Source organism: Entelurus aequoreus, linkage group LG11, assembly GCF_033978785.1.
Source record: "Entelurus aequoreus isolate RoL-2023_Sb linkage group LG11, RoL_Eaeq_v1.1, whole genome shotgun sequence".
Lineage (NCBI taxonomy): Eukaryota > Metazoa > Chordata > Actinopteri > Syngnathiformes > Syngnathidae > Entelurus > Entelurus aequoreus.
In genome coordinates this window covers 10,594,638-10,617,384 of record NC_084741.1, presented here as the reverse complement: position 1 = coordinate 10,617,384, position 22,747 = coordinate 10,594,638, and the positions used below count along the sequence as shown (strand labels likewise).

Sequence of the window (22,747 nt, the reverse complement as noted above, 5' to 3'; positions counted from 1 at the left end):
CAGCTCAATATGTCAATACAGCACCATAAGCTAGTTAGCCGCGAAAAGTAGTTCCTCTGCGTTAGCGCCTATAATAACAATATCACTAATACTTGTCAATATTCAGGTCACCACATGTAAATTGAGCATGATGAGACAGGGAAAGTTTGTGTAGTTGTAAGATGGCGCCAAGTATGAAAATGCATGATTTTTAGGTTTATAAGAATGACTGTAGCAAAAATGCTGGCATGCTAACAATAGCATGATGAGATAGGAAAAGTTAGCGTACTTGTAAAATGGCGGCAAGTATCAAAATCCATGATTTTTAGGTTTATACGAATGAAATTAGCAAAAAAAATGCTAGCATGCTAACAATAGCATGATGAGATAGGACAAGTTTGCATACTTGTAAGATGGCGCCTAATATCAAAATGCATGATTTTTAGGTTTATATGAATGAAATTAGCAAAAATGCTAGCAGGCTAACATTAGCATGATAAGATAGGAAAAGTTTGCATAGTTGTAAGATAGCACCAAGTGTCAAAATCCATGATTTTTAGGTTTATATGGATGAAATGAGCAAAAATGCTAGCATGCTAACAATAGCATGATAAGATAGGACAAGTTTGTGTAGTTGTAAAATGGCGCCAAGTATAAAAATGCATGGTTTTTAAGTTTATATGAATGACATTAGCAAAAATGCTAGCATGCTAACAATAGCATGACGAGATAGGACAAGTTAGCGTACTTGTAAGATGGCGCCAAGTATCAAAATCCATGATTTTTAGGTTTATACGAATGAAATTAGCAAAAAAAAATGCTAGCATGCTAACAATAGCATGATGAGATAGGACAAGTTTGCATACTTGTAAGATGGTGCCTAATATCAAAATGCATGATTTTTAGGATTATATGAATGAAATTAGCAAAAATGCTAGCATGCTAACATTAGCATGATAAGATAGGAAAAGTTTGCATAGTTGTAAGATAGCACCAAGTGTCAAAATCCATGATTTTTAGGTTTATATAAATGACATTAGCAAAAATGCTAGCATGCTAACAATAGCATGACGAGATAGGACAAGTTAGCGTACTTGTAAGATGGCGCCAAGTATCAAAATCCATGATTTTTAGGTTTATATGAATGAAATTAGCAAAAAAAATGCTAGCATGCTAACAATAGCATGATGAGATAGGACAAGTTTGCATAGTTGTAAGATGGCGCCTAATATCAAAATGCATGATTTTTAGGTTTATATGAATGAAATTAGCAAAAATGCTAGCAGGCTAACATTAGCATGATAAGATAGGAAAAGTTTGCATAGTTGTAAGATGGCGCCAAGTGTCAAAATCCATGATTTTTAGGTTTATATGAATGAAATGAGCAAAAATGCTAGCATGCTAACAATAGCATGATAAGATAGGACAAGTTTGTGTAGTTGTAAAATGGCGCCAAGTATAAAAATCCATGGTTTTTAAGTTTATATGAATGACATTAGCAAAAATGCTAGCATGCTAACAATAGCATGACGAGATAAGAAAAGTTAGCGTGCTTGTAAGATGGCGCCAAGTATCTAAATCCATGATTTTTAGGTTTATACGAATGAAATTAGCAAAAAAAAACGCTAGCATGCTAACAATAGCATGATGAGATAGGACAAGTTTGCATACTTGTAAGATGGCGCCTAATATCAAAATGCATGATTTTTAGGTTTATATGAATGAAATGAGCAAAAATGCTAGCATGCTAACAATAGCATGATAAGATAGGACAAGTTTGCATCGTTGTAAGATGGCGCCAAGTATAAAAATCCATGGTTTTTAAGTTTATATGAATGACATTAGCAAAAATGTTAGCATGCTAACAATAGCATGACGAGATAAGAAAAGTTAGCGTACTTGTAAGATGGCGCCTAATATCAAAACCCATGCTTTTTAGGTTTATATGAATTAAATGACCAAAAATGCTAGCATGCTAACAATAGCATGATGAGATAGGACAAGTTAGCGTACTTGTAAGATGGCGCCAAGTATCAAAATCCATGATTTTTAGGTTTATACGAATGAAATTAGCAAAAAAAAATGCTAGCATGCTAACAATAGCATGATGAGATAGGACAAGTTTGCATACTTGTAAGATGGCGCCTAATATCAAAATGCATGATTTTTAGGTTTATATGAATGAAATTAGCAAAAATGCTAGCAGGCTAACATTAGCATGACAAGATAGGACAAGTTTGTGTAGTTGTAAAATGGCGCCAAGTATAAAAATCCTTGGTTTTTAAGTTTATATGAATGACATTAGCAAAAATGCTAGCATGCTAACAATAGCATGATGAGATAGGACAAGTTTGCATACTTGTAAGATGGCGCCTAATATCAAAATGCATGATTTTTAGGTTTATATGAATGAAATTAGCAAAAATGCTAGCAGGCTAACATTAGCATGACGAGATAGGACAAGTTTGTGTAGTTGTAAAATGGCGCCAAGTATAAAAATCCTTGGTTTTTAAGTTTATATGAATTACATTAGCAAAAATGCTAGCATGCTAACAATAGCATGACGAGATAGGACAAGTTTGCGTAATTGTAAGATGGCGCCTAATATCAAAATGCATGATTTTTAGGTTTATATGAATGAAATTAGCAAAAATGCTAGCATGCTAACATTAGCATGATAAGATAGGAAAAGTTAGCGTACTTGTAAGATGGCGCCAAGTATCTAAATCCATGATTTTTAGGTTTACATGAATGACATTAGCAAAAATGCTAGCATGCTAACATTAGCATAAGATAAGTCTACATGGGTGTTGTTGAAAGGGTTCTACGGGTGCAATGTAGCGCTCCCGTTAGCTGCATTGTTAGCCACCTCTTACTCGCCTCATTTTACAACTCAGAATGCGTGTTGTGTGACGACAGTCCCAAGAAGAAGTGCACTTCCCCTTTAAGAAGCACGCTAACAAACACGGGCGTTCTTTCAAAGTTTGCATAGAAGAGGACTTTCCTTCTTGACCTCGTCATTAATTGTGTGACCTTGACAAGGTTCTGCAGAGGCCGTCAGTTCAGGAAGTGCCACCGCTGTTAAACGGAGGTCGCTCGCAGCCGCAGCAGCGCTCACTTCCTTCCTCGTCCTCCCAGAGCGACTCCCCGCCCACCTCGCAGGACTTCTCCAGGGGAGGATCTCCACAGCACAGCAGCTCCCCTACGGGTGTGTCCACCTGGGCGGCCCCGGTCGACACCACCACCTCCCAGGCCGACACCACCAACACCTCCCTCCTCATGGCCGCCAACACCATCAACCTGTCGCCCAGCCTCATCCCCTCCACCGTCATGTCCGTCAAGCAGGTGTCGCCGTCCGGGGGCGTGACCCTCGCCATCCCGCACAGCCCGCCGCTGCCCCACAGCGCCCCCCTCTCCAGGGCCGTCACACCTGTGCACCAAGGGGCGGGGCCGGCAGGTAACAGCACGCCGCCTTGGCTGATGAAGGCCGCCGACATGTGCGGCACGTCCACGCTTCCTCTACCCAGGAGGCCCGGCGGCGAAGTGAGGCCGGCTGGCTTTCCGGGTAAGCTGCACCACAAAGTGTACTTGCAAGATGGCGCCGAGTATCGAATGCCATGATGTTTAGGTTTGTATGCTAACGTTAGCATGACGGCGGAGGAAAAATGGTCGTACTTGTACGATGGCGGCGAGTATCAAAATCCTTGATTTTTAGGTTTATATGTATGAAATTAGCAAAAATGCTAGCATAAAACATTAGCATGTTAAAGTTAGCATGCTAAAGTTAGCATGCTAACGTTAGCATGACGACAGAGGAAAAATTGTCGTACATGTAAGATGACGCCAAGTATCAAAATTCATGATTTTGGGGTTTATATGAATGAAATGAGCAAAAATGCTAGCATAAAACATTAGCATATTAAAGTTAGCATGTTAAAGTTAGCATGCTAACGTTAGCATGACGACAGAGGAAAAATTGTCGTACATGTAAGATGACGCCAAGTATCAAAATTCATGATTTTGGGGTTTATATGAATGAAATGAGCAAAAATGCTAGCATAGAACGTTAGCATGACGACAGAGGAAAAATTGTTGTACGTGTAAGATGGCGCCAAGTATCAAAATCCATGATTTTTAGTTTTATATGAATGAAATTAGCAAAAATGCTAGCATAAAACGCTAGCATGCTAACCTTAGCATGACGACAGAGGAAAAATTGTTGTATGTGTAAGATGGTGCCAAGTATCAAAATCCATGATTTTTAGGTTTAGCAAAAATGCTAGCATAAACATTAGCATGCTAATGTTAGCATGACGACAGAGGAAAAATTGCCGTACTTGTAAGATGACGCCAAGTATCAAAATCCATGATTTTTAGGTTTATGTGAATGAAATTAGCAAAAATGCTAGCATAGAACGATAGCATGACGACCGAGGAAAAATTGTCGTTAGTGTAAGATGGCGGCAAGTATCAAAATCCATGATTTTTAGGTTTACATGAATGAAATGAGCAAAAATGCTAGCATAAAACATTAGCATGTTAAAGTTAGCATGACGACAGAGGAAAAATTGTTGTACGTGTATGATGACGCCAAGTATCAAAATCCATGATTTTTAGGTTTACATGAATGAAATTAGCAAAAATGCTAGCATAAAACATTATCATGTTAAAGTTAGCATGCTAACGTTAGCATGACGACAGAGGAAAAATTGTCGTACATGTAAGATGACGCCAAGTATCAAAATTCATGATTTTGGGGTTTATATGAATGAAATAAGCAAAAATGCTAGCATAAAACATTAGCATGTTAAAGTTAGCATGCTAACGTTAGCATGACGACAGAGGAAAAATTGTCGTACTTGTACGATGGCGGCAAGTATCAAAATCCATGATTTTGGGGTTTATATGAATGAAATGAGCAAAAATGCTAGCATAAAACATTAGCATGTTAAAGTTAGCATGCTAACGTTAGCATGACGACAGAGGAAAAATTGTCGTACTTGTAAGATGACGCCAAGTATCAAAATTCATGATTTTGGGGTTTATATGAATGAAATGAGCAAAAATGCTAGCATAAAACATTAGCATGTTAAAGTTAGCATGCTAATGTTAGCACGACGACAGAGGAAAAATTGTCGTACTTGTAAGATGACGCCAAGTATCAAAATCCATGATTTTTGGGTTTATATGAATTAAATTAACAAAAATGCTAGTATAAAACGTTAGCATGCTAACCTTAGCATGACGACAGAGGAAAAATTGTTGTACGTGTAAAATGGCGCCAAGTATCAAAATCCATGATTTTTAGGTTCATACGGATGACATTAGCAAAAATGCTAGCATAAACATTAGCATGCTAATATTAGCATGACGACAGAGGAAAAATTGTCGTACATGTAAGATGACGCCAAGTATCAAAATCCATGATTTTGGGGTTTATATGAATGAAATTAGCAAAAATGCTAGCATAAAACATTAGCATGTTAAAGTTAGTATGTTAACGTTAGCATGACGACAGAGGAAAAATTGTCGTACTTGTACGATGGCGGCAAGTATCAAAATCCATGATTTTAGGGTTTATATGAATGAAATTAGCAAAAATGCTAGCATAAAACATTAGCATGTTAAAGTTAGCATGCTAACGTTAGCATGACGACAGAGGAAAAATTGTCGTACTTGTAAGATGACGCCAAGTATCAAAATCCATGATTTTTGGGTTTATATGAATGAAATTAGCAAAAATGCTAGCATAAAACATTAGGATGTTAAAGTTAGCATGCTAACGTTAGCACGGCGACAGAGGAAAAATTGTCGTACTTGTAAGATGACGCCAAGTATCAAAATCCATGATTTTTGGGTTTATATGAATGAAATTAGCAAAAATGCTAGCATAAAACATTAGCATGTTAAAGTTAGCATGCTAACGTTAGCATGACGACAGAGGAAAAATTGTCGTACATGTAAGATGACGCCAAGTATCAAAATCCATGATTTTTGGGTTTATATGAATGAAATTAGCAAAAATGCTAGCATAAAACATTAGCATGCTAACGTTAGCATGACGACAGAGGAAAAATTGTCGTACTTGTAAGATGACGCCAAGTATCAAAATCCATGATTTTTAGTTTTATATGAATGAAATTAGCAAAAATGCTAGCATAAAACATTAGCATGTTAAAGTTAGCATGCAAACGTTAGCATGACGACAGAGGAAAAATTGTTGTACGCGTAAGATGACGCCAAGTATCAAAATCCATGATTTTTGGGTTAATATGAATGAAATTAGCAAAAATGCTAGCATAAAACATTAGCATGCTAACGTTAGCATGACGACAGAGGAAAAATTGTCGTACTTGTAAGATGACGCCAAGTATCAAAATCCATGATTTTTAGTTTTATATGAATGAAATTAGCAAAAATGCTAGCAAAAAACATTAGCATGTTAAAGTTAGCATGCAAACGTTAGCATGACGACAGAGGAAAAATTGTTGTACGCGTACGATGACGCCAAGTATCAAAATCCATGATTTTTGGGTTAATATGAATGAAATTAGCAAAAATGCTAGCATAAAACATTAGCATGCTAACGTTAGCATGACGACAGAGGAAAAATTGTCGTACTTGTAAGATGACGCCAAGTATCAAAATCCATGATTTTTAGTTTTATATGAATGAAATTAGCAAAAATGCTAGCATAAAACATTAGCATGTTAAAGTTAGTATGCTAATGTTAGCATGACGACAGAGGAAAAATTGTTGTACGTGTAAGATGACGCCAAGTATCAAATCCATGATTTTTGGGTTAATATGAATGAAATTAGCAAAAATGCTAGCATAAAACATTAGCACGCTAACGTTAGCATGACGGCAGAGGAAAAATTGTCGTTAGTGTAAGATGGCGCCAAGTATCAAAATCCATGATTTTTAGGTTTACGTGAATGAAATTAGCAAAAATGCTGGCATAAAACATTAGCATGTTAAAGTTAGCATGCTAAAGTTAGCATGACGACAGAGGAAAAATTGTTGTACGTGTAAGATGACGCCAAGTATCAAAATCCATGACTTTTGGGTTAATATGAATGAAATTAGCAAAAATGCTAGCATAAAACATTAGCACGCTAACGTTAGCATGACGGCAGAGGAAAATTGTCGTTAGTGTAAGATGGCGCCAAGTATCAAAATCCATGACTTTTGGGTTAATATGAATAAAATTAGCAAAAATGCTGGCATAAAACATTAGCATGCTAACATTAGCATGATGGGATGGGAAAATGTTGCATACTTGTAAGATGGCGCCAAGTATCAAAATCCATGTTAAGGTTTATATGAATGACATTAGCAAAAATGCTGGCATAAAACGTTAGCATGCCAACATTAGCATGATGGGATAGGAAAATGTTGCATACTTGTAAGATGGCGCCAAGTATCAAAATCCATGTTAAGGTTTATATGAATAAAATTCGCAAAAATGCTGGCATAAAACGTTAGCATGCTAACATTAGCATGATGGGATAGGAAAATGTTGCATACTTGTAAGATGGCGCCAAGTATCAAAATCCATGTTAAGGTTTATATGAATAAAATTAGCAAAAATGCTGGCATAAAACGTTAGCATGCTAACATTAGCATGATGGGATAGGAAAATGTTGCATACTTGTAAGATGGCGCCAAGTATCAAAATCCATGTTAAGGTTTATATGAATGACATTAGCAAAAATGCTGGCATAAAATGTTAGCATGCTAACATTAGCATGATGGGATAGGAAAATGTTGCATACTTGTAAGATGGCGCCAAGTATCAAAATCCATGTTAAGGTTTATATGAATAAAATTAGCAAAAATGCTGGCATAAAACGTTAGCATGCTAACATTAGCATGATGGGATAGGAAAATGTTGCATACTTGTAAGATGGCGCCAAGTATCAAAATCCATGTTAAGGTTTATATGAATGACATTAGCAAAAATGCTGGCATAAAACGTTAGCATGCCAACATTAGCATGATGGGATAGGAAAATGTTGCATACTTGTAAGATGGCGCCAAGTATCAAAATCCATGTTAAGGTTTATATGAATGACATTAGCAAAAATGCTGGCATAAAACGTTAGCATGCCAACATTAGCATGATGGGATAGGAAAATGTTGCATACTTGTAAGATGGCGCCAAGTATCAAAATCCATGTTAAGGTTTATATGAATAAAATTAGCAAAAATGCTGGCATAAAACGTTAGCATGCTAACATTAGCATGATGGGATAGGAAAATGTTGCATACTTGTAAGATGGCGCCAAGTATCAAAATCCATGTTAAGGTTTATATGAATGACATTAGCAAAAATGCTGGCATAAAACGTTAGCATGCTAACATTAGCATGATGGGATAGGAAAATGTTGCATACTTGTAAGATGGCGCCAAGTATCAAAATCCATGTTAAGGTTTATATGAATGACATTAGCAGAAATGCTGGCATAAAACGTTAGCATGCTAACATTAGCATGATGGGATAGGAAAATGTTGCATACTTGTAAGATGGCGCCAAGTATCAAAATCCATGTTAAGGTTTATATGAATAAAATTAGCAAAAATGCTGGCATAAAACGTTAGCATGCTAACATTAGCATGATGGGATAGGAAAATTTTGCATACTTGTAAGATGGCGCCAAGTATCAAAATCCATGTTAAGGTTTATATGAGTAAAATTAGCAAAAATGCTGGCATAAAACGTTAGCATGCTAACATTAGCATGATGGGATAGGAAAATGTTGCATACTTGTAAGATGGCGCCAAGTATCAAAATCCATGTTAAGGTTTATATGAATAAAATTAGCAAAAATGCTGGCATAAAACGTTAGCATGCTAACATTAGCATGACGGGATAGGAAAATGTTGCATACTTGTAAGATGGCGCCAAGTATCAAAATCCATGTTAAGGTTTATATGAATAAAATTAGCAAAAATGCTGGCATAAAACGTTAGCATGCTAACATTAGCATGATGGGATAGGAAAATGTTGCATACTTGTAAGATGGCGCCAAGTATCAAAATCCATGTTAAGGTTTATATGAATAAAATTAGCAAAAATGCTGGCATAAAACGTTAGCATGCTAACATTAGCATGATGGGATAGGAAAATGTTGCATACTTGTAAGATGGCGCCAAGTATCAAAATCCATGTTAAGGTTTAATATGAATAAAATTAGCAAAAATGCTGGCATAAAACGTTAGCATGCTAACATTAGCATGATGGGATAGGAAAATGTTGCATACTTGTAAGATGGCGCCAAGTATCAAAATCCATGTTAAGGTTTATATGAATAAAATTAGCAAAAATGCTGGCATAAAACGTTAGCATGCTAACATTAGCATGATGGGATAGGAAAATTTTGCATACTTGTAAGATGGCGCCAAGTATCAAAATCCATGTTAAGGTTTATATGAATAAAATTAGCAAAAATGCTGGCATAAAACGTTAGCATGCTAACATTAGCATGATGGGATAGGAAAATGTTGCATACTTGTAAGATGGCGCCAAGTATCAAAATCCATGTTAAGGTTTATATGAATAAAATTAGCAAAAATGCTGGCATAAAACGTTAGCATGCTAACATTAGCATGATGGGATAGGAAAATTTTGCATACTTGTAAGATGGCGCCAAGTATCAAAATCCATGTTAAGGTTTATATGAGTAAAATTAGCAAAAATGCTGGCATAAAACGTTAGCATGCTAACATTAGCATGATGGGATAGGAAAATGTTGCATACTTGTAAGATGGCGCCAAGTATCAAAATCCATGTTAAGGTTTATATGAATAAAATTAGCAAAAATGCTGGCATAAAACGTTAGCATGCTAACATTAGCATGATGGGATAGGAAAATTTTGCATACTTGTAAGATGGCGCCAAGTATCAAAATCCATGTTAAGGTTTATATGAATAAAATTAGCAAAAATGCTGGCATAAAACGTTAGCATGCTAACATTAGCATGATGGGATAGGAAAATGTTGCATACTTGTAAGATGGCGCCAAGTATCAAAATCCATGTTAAGGTTTATATGAATAAAATTAGCAAAAATGCTGTCATAAAACGTTAGCATGCTAACATTAGCATGATGGGATAGGAAAATGTTGCATACTTGTAAGATGGCGCCAAGTATCAAAATCCATGTTAAGGTTTATATGAGTAAAATTAGCAAAAATGCTGGCATAAAACGTTAGCATGCTAACATTAGCATGATGGGATAGGAAAATGTTGCATACTTGTAAGATGGCGCCAAGTATCAAAATCCATGTTAAGGTTTATATGAATAAAACTAGCAAAAATGCTGGCATAAAACGTTAGCATGCTAACATTAGCATGATGGGATAGGAAAATGTTGCATACTTGTAAGATGGCGCCAAGTATCAAAATCCATGTTAAGGTTTATATGAATAAAATTAGCAAAAATGCTGGCATAAAACGTTAGCATGCTAACATTAGCATGATGGGATAGGAAAATGTTGCATACTTGTAAGATGGCGCCAAGTATCAAAATCCATGTTAAGGTTTATATGAATAAAATTAGCAAAAATGCTGGCATAAAACATTAGCATGCTAACATTAGCATGATGGGATAGGAAAATGTTGCATACTTGTAAGATGGCGCCAAGTATCAAAATCCATGTTAAGGTTTATATGAATAAAATTAGCAAAAATGCTGGCATAAAACGTTAGCATGCTAACATTAGCATGATGGGATAGGAACATTTTGTGTACTTGTAAGATGGCGCCAAGTATCAAAATCCATGTTAAGGTTTATATGAATAAAATTAGCAAAAATGCTGGCATAAAACGTTAGCATGCTAACATTAGCATGATGGGATAGGAAAATTTTGCATACTTGTAAGATGGCGCCAAGTATCAAAATCCATGTTAAGGTTTATATGAATAAAATTAGCCAAAATGCTGGCATAAAACGTTAGCATGCCAACATTAGCATGATGGGATAGGAAAATGTTGCATACTTGTAAGATGGCGCCAAGTATCAAAATCCATGTTAAGGTTTATATGAATAAAATTAGCAAAAATGCTGGCATAAAACGTTAGCATGCTAACATTAGCATGATGGGATAGGAAAATGTTGCATACTTGTAAGATGGCGCCAAGTATCAAAATCCATGTTAAGGTTTATATGAATAAAATTAGCAAAAATGCTGGCATAAAACGTTAGCATGCTAACATTAGCATGATGGGATAGGAAAATGTTGCATACTTGTAAGATGGCGCCAAGTATCAAAATCCATGTTAAGGTTTATATGAATAAAATTAGCAAAAATGCTGGCATAAAACGTTAGCATGCTAACATTAGCATGATGGGATAGGAACATTTTGCATACTTGTAAGATGGCGCCAAGTATCAAAATCCATGTTAAGGTTTATATGAATAAAATTAGCAAAAATGCTGGCATAAAACGTTAGCATGCTAACATTAGCATGATGGGATAGGAAAATTTTGCATACTTGTAAGATGGCGCCAAGTATCAAAATCCATGTTAAGGTTTATATGAATAAAATTAGCCAAAATGCTGGCATAAAACGTTAGCATGCTAACATTAGCATGATGGGATAGGAAAATTTTGCATACTTGTAAGATGGCGCCAAGTATCAAAATCCATGTTAAGGCTTATATGAATAAAATTAGCCAAAATGCTGGCATAAAACGTTAGCATGCTAACATTAGCATGATGGGATAGGAAAATTTTGCATACTTGTAAGATGGCGCCAAGTATCAAAATCCATGTTAAGGTTTATATGAATGACATTAGCAAAAATGCTGGCATAAAACGTTAGCATGCCAACATTAGCATGATGGGATAGGAAAATGTTGCATACTTGTAAGATGGCGCCAAGTATCAAAATCCATGTTAAGGTTTATATGAATAAAATTAGCAAAAATGCTGGCATAAAACGTTAGCATGCTAACATTAGCATGATGGGATAGGAAAATTTTGCATACTTGTAAGATGGCGCCAAGTATCAAAATCCATGTTAAGGTTTATATGAATAAAATTAGCAAAAATGCTGGCATAAAACGTTAGCATGCTAACATTAGCATGATGGGATAGGAAAATGTTGCATACTTGTAAGATGGCGCCAAGTATCAAAATCCATGTTAAGGTTTATATGAATGACATTAGCAAAAATGCTGGCATAAAATGTTAGCATGCTAACATTAGCATGATGGGATAGGAAAATGTTGCATACTTGTAAGATGGCGCCAAGTATCAAAATCCATGTTAAGGTTTATATGAATGACATTAGCAAAAATGCTGGCATAAAATGTTAGCATGCTAACATTAGCATGATGGGATAGGAAAATGTTGCATACTTGTAAGATGGCGCCAAGTATCAAAATCCATGTTAAGGTTTATATGAATAAAATTAGCAAAAATGCTGGCATAAAACGTTAGCATGCTGACATTAGCATGATGGGATAGGAAAATTTTGCATACTTGTAAGATGGCGCCAAGTATCAAAATCCATGTTAAGGTTTATATGAATGACATTAGCAAAAATGCTGGCATAAAACGTTAGCATGCTAACATTAGCATGATGGGATAGGAAAATGTTGCATACTTGTAAGATGGCGCCAAGTATCAAAATCCATGTTAAGGTTTATATGAATAAAATTAGCAAAAATGCTGGCATAAAACGTTAGCATGCTAACATTAGCGTGATGGGATAGGAAAATGTTGCATACTTGTAAGATGGCGCCAAGTATCAAAATCCATGTTAAGGTTTATATGAATAAAATTAGCAAAAATGCTGGCATAAAACGTTAGCATGCCAACATTAGCATGATGGGATAGGAAAATGTTGCATACTTGTAAGATGGCGCCAAGTATCAAAATCCATGTTAAGGTTTATATGAATGACATTAGCAGAAATGCTGGCAAACATTTTTTTAGCATGCTAACGTTAGCATGATGAAATAGGAAAAGTTAGCGTACTTCAAGTATGAAAAATGGCTGTTTTTTAGGCGTAAGCATGTCAAAGAAGTTAGCATGCGCTAACGTCTTCCTCCTCCAGGCTCCAGGATGCTACCTCAGTCGGGGCCAACGCGAGTGGCGGCCATGTTTGCTCACTCCCCCGCAGCGTCGGAGGGAGGAGGCGGGGCTTCCCTGCTGCACTTCCTGCCCGGGGACAGCGTCATGCTGCTCATCTCAGAGCCCAGAGACGGGTGGCACTACGGGCAGAACGAGCGCACGGGCCGGTGACAACCTCTTTTTATACAGCTTGTCCTTAAAAACGTGTAGCATAGCATCATTCTTCTTGGGGTTGAAAAATATATGCTATAAATATAAAATAGTAAAAATACATTTAATAATAATGTTGTGTCTATTTGTCAAATATGTTTAGGAATCAAACAAGCAAATTATTGTAAAAAGAAATAATACTAAAACCACTAAGACAAATATAATATCAATAGTAATAATGATGATTGATTTATTTGTTTTGGATATGCTTTATTGTTGTGGTAAAAAAAATATACAAGTAAAATCAATAAATATTACTAACGATGCTACTGCTATTTAATAATACATCTTTTTTTCCACTGTATTTTTTTAATAAATATCATTTTTGTTGTTTAAAAATATATAACAGTAAAATAAATAAATGATACTAAAAAAAAAAACTTCTGCCATTTGAAAATACTACTGTCTTTTTCCAAATGTTTTTTTTTAAATAATAATAATTATTGTTGTGGTTAAAAAAAAATAAGAGTAAAATAAATAAATATTATTAACAATGTTACTGCTATTTAATAATATGTATTTTTTTAATAAATATTATTTTTGTTGTTGAAAATATATAACAGTAAAATCAATAAATATTACTAACGATGCTACTGCTATTTAATAATACATCTTTTTTTCCACTGAATTTTTTTAATACATTTTATTTTTGTTGTTTAAAAATATATAACAGTAAAATAAATAAATGATACTAAAAAAAAAAAATTCTGCCATTTGAAAATACTACTGTCTTTTTCCAAATGTTTTTTAAATAATAATAATTATTGTTGTGGTTAAAAAAAATAAGAGTAAAATAAATAAATATTATTAACAATGTTACTGCTATTTAATAATATGTATTTTTTTAATAAATATTATTTTTGTTGTTGAAAATATATAACAGTAAAATCAATAAATATTACTAACGATGCTACTGCTATTTAATAATACATCTTTTTTTCCACTGAATTTTTTTAATACATTTTATTTTTGTTGTTTAAAAATATATAACAGTAAAATAAATAAATGATACTAAAAAAAAAAAATTCTGCCATTTGAAAATACTACTGTCTTTTTCCAAATGTTTTTTAAATAATAATAATTATTGTTGTGGTTAAAAAAAATAAGAGTAAAATAAATAAATATTATTAACAATGTTACTGCTATTTAATAATATGTATTTTTTTAATAAATATTATTTTTGTTGTTGAAAATATATAACAGTAAAATAAATAAATATTACTAAAAAAACATCTGCCATTTGAAAATACTACTGTCTTTTTCCAAATGTTTTTTTTAAATAATAATAATTATTGTTGTGGTTAAAAAAAATAAGAGTAAAATAAATAAATATTATTAACAATGTTACTGCTATTTAATAATATGTATTTTTTTAATAAATATGATTTTTGTTGTTGAAAATATATAACAGTAAAATAAATAAATATTACTAAAAAAAACATCTGCCATTTGAAAATACTACTGTCTTTTTCCAAATGTTTTTTAAATAATAATAATTATTGTTGTGGTTAAAAAAAACAAGAGTAAAATAAATAAATATTATTAACAATGTTACTGCTATTTAATAATATGTATTTTTTTAATAAATATTATTTTTGTTGTTAAAAATATATAACAGTAAAATAAATAAATATTACTAAAAAAAAACATCTGCCATTTGAAAATACTACTGTCTTTTTCCAAATGTTTTTTTTAAATAATAATAATTATTGTTGTGGTTAAAAAAAATAAGAGTAAAATAAATAAATATTATTAACAATGTTACTGCTATTTAATAATATGTATTTTTTTAATAAATATGATTTTTGTTGTTAAAAATATATAACAGTAAAATAAATAAATATTACTAAAAAAACATCTGCCATTTGAAAATACTACTGTCTTTTTCCAAATGTTTTTTTTAAATAATAATAATTATTGTTGTGGTTAAAAAAAATAAGAGTAAAATAAACAAATATTATTAACAATGTTACTGCTATTTAATAATATGTATTTTTTTAATAAATATTATTTTTGTTGTTGAAAATATATAACAGTAAAATAAATAAATATTACTAAAAAAACATCTGCCATTTGAAAATACTACTGTCTTTTTCCAAATGTTTTTTAAATAATAATAATTATTGTTGTGGTTAAAAAAAACAAGAGTAAAATAAATAAATATTATTAACAATGTTACTGCTATTTAATAATATGTATTTTTTTAATAAATATTATTTTTGTTGTTAAAAATATACAACAGTAAAATAAATAAATATTACTAAAAAAAAACATCTGCCATTTGAAAATACTACTGTCTTTTTCCAAATGTTTTTTTTAAATAATAATAATTATTGTTGTGGTTAAAAAAAATAAGAGTAAAATAAATAAATATTATTAACAATGTTACTGCTATTTAATAATATGTATTTTTTTAATAAATATGATTTTTGTTGTTGAAAATATATAACAGTAAAATAAATAAATATTACTAAAAAAAACATCTGCCATTTGAAAATACTACTGTCTTTTTCCAAATGTTTTTTTAAAATAATAATAATTATTGTTGTGGTTAAAAAAAACAATAGTAAAATAAATAAATATTATTAACAATGTTACTGCTATTTAATAATATGTATTTTTTAAATAAATATTATTTTTGTTGTTGAAAATATATAACAGTAAAATAAATAAATATTACTAAAAAAAACATCTGCCATTTGAAAATACTACTGTCTTTTTCCAAATGTTTTTTTTAAATAATAATAATTATTGTTGTGGTTAAAAAAAATAAGAGTAAAATAAATAAATATTATTAACAATGTTACTATTTAATCATATGTATTTTTTTAATAAATATTATGTTTGTTGTTGAAAATATATAACAGTAAAATAAATAAATATTACTAAAAAAAAACATCTGCCATTTGAAAATACTACTGTCTTTTTCCAAATGTTTTTTTTAAATAATAATAATTATTGTTGTGGTTAAAAAAAATAAGAGTAAAATAAATAAATATTATTAACAATGTTACTGCTATTTAATAATATGTATTTTTTTAATAAATATGATTTTTGTTGTTGAAAATATATAACAGTAAAATAAATAAATATTACTAAAAAAAACATCTGCCATTTGAAAATACTACTGTCTTTTTCCAAATGTTTTTTTTAAATAATAATAATTATTGTTGTGGTTAAAAAAAATAAGAGTAAAATAAATAAATATTATTAACAATGTTACTGCTATTTAATAATATGTATTTTTTTAATAAATATTATTTTTGTTGTTGAAAATATATAACAGTAAAATAAATAAATATTACTAAAAAAAAACATCTGCCATTTGAAAATACTACTGTCTTTTTCCAAATGTTTTTTTAAATAATAATAATTATTGTTGTGGTTAAAAAAAATAAGAGTAAAATAAATAAATATTATTAACAATGTTACTGCTATTTAATATGTATTTTTTTAATAAATATTATTTTTGTTGTTGAAAATATATAACAGTAAAATAAATAAATATTACTAAAAAAACATCTGCCATTTGAAAATACTACTGTCTTTTTCCAAATGTTTTTTAAAATAATAATAATTATTGTTGTGGTTAAAAAAAATAAGAGTAAAATAAATAAATATTATTAACAATGTTACTGCTATTTAATAATATGTATTTTTTTAATAAATATTATTTTTGTTTTGAAAATATATAACAGTAAAATAAATAAATATTACTAAAAAAAACATTTGCCATTTGAAAATACTATTGTCTTTTTTCAAATGTGGGATCTGAGTCGAGGATGTCGTTGTGGCTTGTGCAGCCCTTTGAGACACTCGGGATTTAGGGCTATATAAATAAACTTTGATTGCAAGTATTATTGTTGTGGTTGAAAATATATAATAGTACAATTGTTTACCAATACTATTATTTATTTTTTTAAATGTATAGTTTTTAAAAATGAATAATCATCATTATTATTGTTGTGGTTGAAAATGTATAAGTATAAGAAAACAACATAATAAATAAATAATACCAAAACTACTACAATTTAACAAGATAATAATAATATCCAAAAATATCTAATAATAATAATGATTATTATAAAATGTGTTTTCATACATGCTATATATATAAAGAAATATGAATGTATATAATAAATGTGATTATTTGTAGTTTGTATTCATTCATGTATCTACACTTTTGAGCACAGCTATGGTTTTAATGATGTAATACTCCTGTCTGGAAAAGGCATTATTATTATTATATGTGATCAATACCTTATATTGATGGATGACTAATAATCAATATGTAAGAAAAGCAACATGTGATGTTTGGACAGAAAAGGCTGGTTCCCTTTCTCCTACACTCAACACGCTGGGACGGATCACCTGGACAGGTGAGTGTTGCCCACAACAATAGGCATGGGAAGTCAAGTGTACCTAATGGAGTGTCCCCCCTTTGCAGAGACCACTTCCTGTCCAAGGCCAACAGCACCAGCATGAGTGGGCTGGACCAGTTGGTGACTCCGCCCCTCACTGCCGAGTCAGACGAGGAGCACCGCCTTCCTCCGCCCAGGGTCAGCACCTTCCGGCCTCGCCCTTACAGCATGGCCGACAGCCAGCAGGTGACACTGGTACACTGGGACACTGGTACACTGACACTGGGACACTGGTACACTGACACTGGTACACTGACACTGGGACACTGACACTGGGACTCTGGTACACTGACACTGGGACACTGGGACACTGGTACACTGACACTGGGACTCTGGGACACTGGTACACTGACACTGGGACTCTGGGACACTGGTACACTGACACTGGGACACTGGTACACTGACACTGGGACACTGGGACACTGGTACACTGACACTGGGACTCTGGGACACTGGTACACTGACACTGGGACACTGACACTGGGACACTGGTACACTGACACTGGGACACTGGGACACTGGGACACTGGTACACTGACACTGGGACTCTGGGACACTGGTACACTGACACTGGGACACTGACACTGGGACACTGGTACACTGACACTGGGACTCTGGGACACTGGTACACTGACTCTGGGACACTGACACTGGGACACTGACACTGGGACACTGGGACACTGGTACACTGACTCTGGGACACTGACACTGGGACACTGACACTGGGACTCTGCGACACTGACACTGGGACTCTGGGACACTGACACTGGTACACTGGGACACTGACACTGGGACACTGACACTGGGACACTGACACTGGGACACTGGAACTCTGGGATACTGGGACACTGGTACACTGGTACACTGACACTGGGACACTGACACTGGGACACTGACACTGGGACTCTGACACTAGGACTGACACACTGACACTGGGACACTGACACTAGGACTCTGACACTAGGACTGACACACTGACACACTGACACTGGGACACTGACACTAGGACTGACACACTGACACACTGACACTGGGACACTGACACTAGGACTGACACTAGGACTGACACACTGACACTAGGACTGGGACACTAGGACTGACACACTGACACACTGAGACTGAAGCAGAGAGTTCATCCATACTGAGTGCAAATGTCTGCTCTTCATGCCAGATCACTGCCCAGTTGGCCTCACCACCACCCTCTCCCACCAGGTGAGCATCCTCAACACAACACTCATCACAATAATCATCATTAACTATAATGATTGTAATCATAATAACAATAATAATCATAATCATAACAATCATGATTACAATAATAACAATACCGACAATATTAATAATAACAATAATCATCATCATAACAACCATGATGATTGTAATGATAATAACCATAATAATAATCATAATCATACTCATAATAATAATAATAATAACAATAATAATTATAATGATAATGTCAATAATAACTACAATATTAATAATAACAATAATCATCATCATAATAACAACCATGATGATTATAATAATAATAATCATACTCATAATAATAATAATAATAACAATAATAATGATAATGACAATGTCAATAATAACTACAATATTAATAATAACAATAATCATCATCATAACAACCATAATGATTGTTATAATAATAACAATAATAATCATCATAATAACAATAGCCATATAGATTATAATAATAATAACAATAATAACAACAATATTGATAATTACAATATAATCATAACAAAATTAATAATAATGATAATAAAAATAACAATATTGATAACAACAATACAATTAATAATAACAAGAATAGTAATAATAATAACAAAAAATAAAAATGACAATAATAATAATAGTAATAATACTAATACGAATATTAACAATAATAATAACGCCAATAATGACAATAATAATAATGATAATAATATAAATAATGATAGTAATAATATTGATAGCAATAGTAATAATAATAATAACAACAATATAATAATAATAATCATAGTAATAACAATAATAATTAAAGTAATACAAATTATAATAATAACAATAATAATATTGTAATGACAATAATAATAGCAATAATAATATAATAACAATAATGACAATAATAATAAAAATAACTAACAATAATAATAATAAAAATAATGACAATAATAATAATGATAATAATATCAATAATAATAGTAATAATAATAACAACAACAATAATAATAATGGTAATAATATAAACAAAAAACATAATCATCATAATAATAATAATGATAATAAAAGTACTAATAACAATAATAATAATAATAATAATTATAATAATAATAATAACAATGATAATAATGATAATACATAACAATAATAATAATAACAATAATGATAATGGTAATAACAATAATAATAATATTGATAATAACGATATTAATTATAATAATAATAACAGTAATAGTAATAACAGTAATAATAATAATAACAATGATAATAGTGATCATAGTAATAATAACAATAATACTAATAGTAATAATAGTGATACTAATAATAACAATTGTAATATTAATAAATATAATAATAATAATAATAATAATAGTAATTACTATCAATTTCTCTTCTCTCTAACACTTGACTGTTTGCTTCAGAGTGAACCCTTTTGCTCACGTTCGCCTCAGAAAGACTGTGACCAACGACCGCTCAGCCCCCATCATGGAGTGATGGCTGCTTATATCGCATGGAGTCACAGCACCACTCTTCTACCATGGCTGCTTATATCGCATGGAGTCACAGCACCACTCTTCTACCATGGCTGCTTATATCGCATGGAGTCACAGCACCACTCTTCTACCATGGCTGCTTATATCGCATGGAGTCACAGCACCACTCTTCTACCATGGCTGCTTATATCGCATGGAGTCACAGCACCACTCTTCTACCATGGCTGCTTATATCGCATGGAGTCACAGCACCACTCTTCTACCATGGCTGCTTATATCGCATGGAGTCACAGCACCACTCTTCTACCATGGCTGCTTATATCGCATGGAGTCACAGCACCACTCTTCTACCATGGCTGCTTATATCGCATGGAGTCACAGCACCACTCTTCTACCATGGCTGCTTATATCGCATGGAGTCACAGCACCACTCTTCTACCATGGCTGCTTTTATCGCATGGAGTCACAGCACCTCTCTTCTACCATGGCTGCTTATATCGCATGGAGTGACAGCACCACTGTTCTACCATGGCTGCTTATATCGCATGGAGTGACAGCACCCCTCTTGTACCATGGCTGCTTATATCGCATGGAGTGACAGCACCACTGTTCTACCATGGCTGCTTATATCGCATGGAGTGACAGCACCACTGTTCTACCATGGCTGCTTATATCGCATGGATTGACAGCACCACTGTTCTACCATGGCTGCTTATATCACATGGAGTGACAGCACCACTGTTCTACCATGGCTGCTTATATCGCATGGAGTGACAGCACCACTGTTCTACCATGGCTGCTTATATTGCATGGAGTGACAGCACCACTGTCTACCATGGCTGCTTATATCGCATGGAGTGACAGCACCACTGTTCTACCATGGCTTCTTGTATCGCATGGAGTCACAGCACCACTGTTCTACAATGGCTGCTTATATTGCATGGAGTGACAGCACCACTGTTCTACCATGGCTGCTTATATCGCATGGAGTCACAGCACCACTGTTCTACCATGGCTGCTTATATCGCATGGAGTGACAGCACCACTGTTCTACCATGGCTGCTTATATCGCATGGAGTGACAGCACCACTGTTCTACCATGGCTGCTTATATCGCATGGAGTGACAGCACCCCTCTTCTACCATGGCTGCTTATATCGCATGGAGTGACAGTGTCACTGTTCTACCATGGCTGCTTATATCTCATTCACTGGACACACTACAAACTAGGGCTGTCACTGTCTCATTCTGATATCATCAAGAAAAATAAGGATTTGATGACGTGTTTGCATGTAAAATGTGTGATATCATGTGCGATATGAGTGGTCCTGCAGCGTGTTTACTTGAGTATGATATCATGTGTGATATGAGTGGTCCTGCAGAGTGTTTACTTGAGTGTGATATCATGTGCGATACGAGTGGTAATGCAGAGTAATTACTTAATTTACTTGTGTGTGATATCATGTGCGATACGAGCAGTGTTTACTTGTGTGTGATATCATGTGCAATACGAGCAGTACTGCAGTGTGTTTACTTGTATGTGATATCATGTGCGATACAAGCAGTCCTGCAACGTTTTTTCTTGTGTGATATAATGTGCTATACGAGCAGTATATACTTGTGTGTAATATCATGTGCGATACGACCAGTCCTGCAGCGTTTTTTCTTGTGTGATATTATATGCGATACGAGCAGTATTTACTTGTGTGTGATATCGTGTGCAGTACAAGCAGTCCTGCAGCGTGTTTATTTGTGTGTGTGATATCATGTGCGATATGAGCAGTCCTGCAGAGTGTTTACTTGTGTGTGATATCATGTGCGATACGAGCAGTCCTGCAGAGTGTTTACTTGTGTGTGATATCATGTGCAGTACAAGCAGTCCTGCAGCGTGTTTATTTGTGTGTGATATCATGTGCGATACGAGCAGTCCTGCAGCATGTTTACTTGTGTGTGATATCATGTGCGATATGAGCAGTCCTGCAGCGTGTTTACTTGTGTGTGATATCATGTGCGATACGAGCAGTCCTGCAGCGTTTTTACTTGTGTGTGATATCATGTGCGATACGAGCAGTCCTGCAACGTGTTTGCTTGTGTGTGATATCATGTGCGATACGAGCAGTCCTGCAGCGTTTTTACTTGTGTGTGATATCATGTGCGATACGTGCAATCCTGCTGCGTGCTTGCTTGTGTGTGATATCATGTGCTATGCGAGCAGTCCTGCAGCGTTTTTATTTGTGTGTGATATCATGTGCGATACGAGCAGTCCTGCAGCGTGTTTACTTGTGTGTGATATCATGTGCGATACGAGCAGTCCTGCAGCGTGTTACTTGTGTGTGATATCATGTGCG

At 33.5% G+C, this 22,747-nt stretch overlaps 1 pseudogene; it reads left to right on the top strand.

Annotated features, from left to right (window-relative positions):
- LOC133660512 (brain-specific angiogenesis inhibitor 1-associated protein 2-like) overlaps positions 1-20,529 on the top strand; it is a 42,082-nt pseudogene extending 21,553 nt beyond the window's left edge.
- The last annotated feature ends 2,218 nt before the right edge of the window (positions 20,530-22,747 follow it).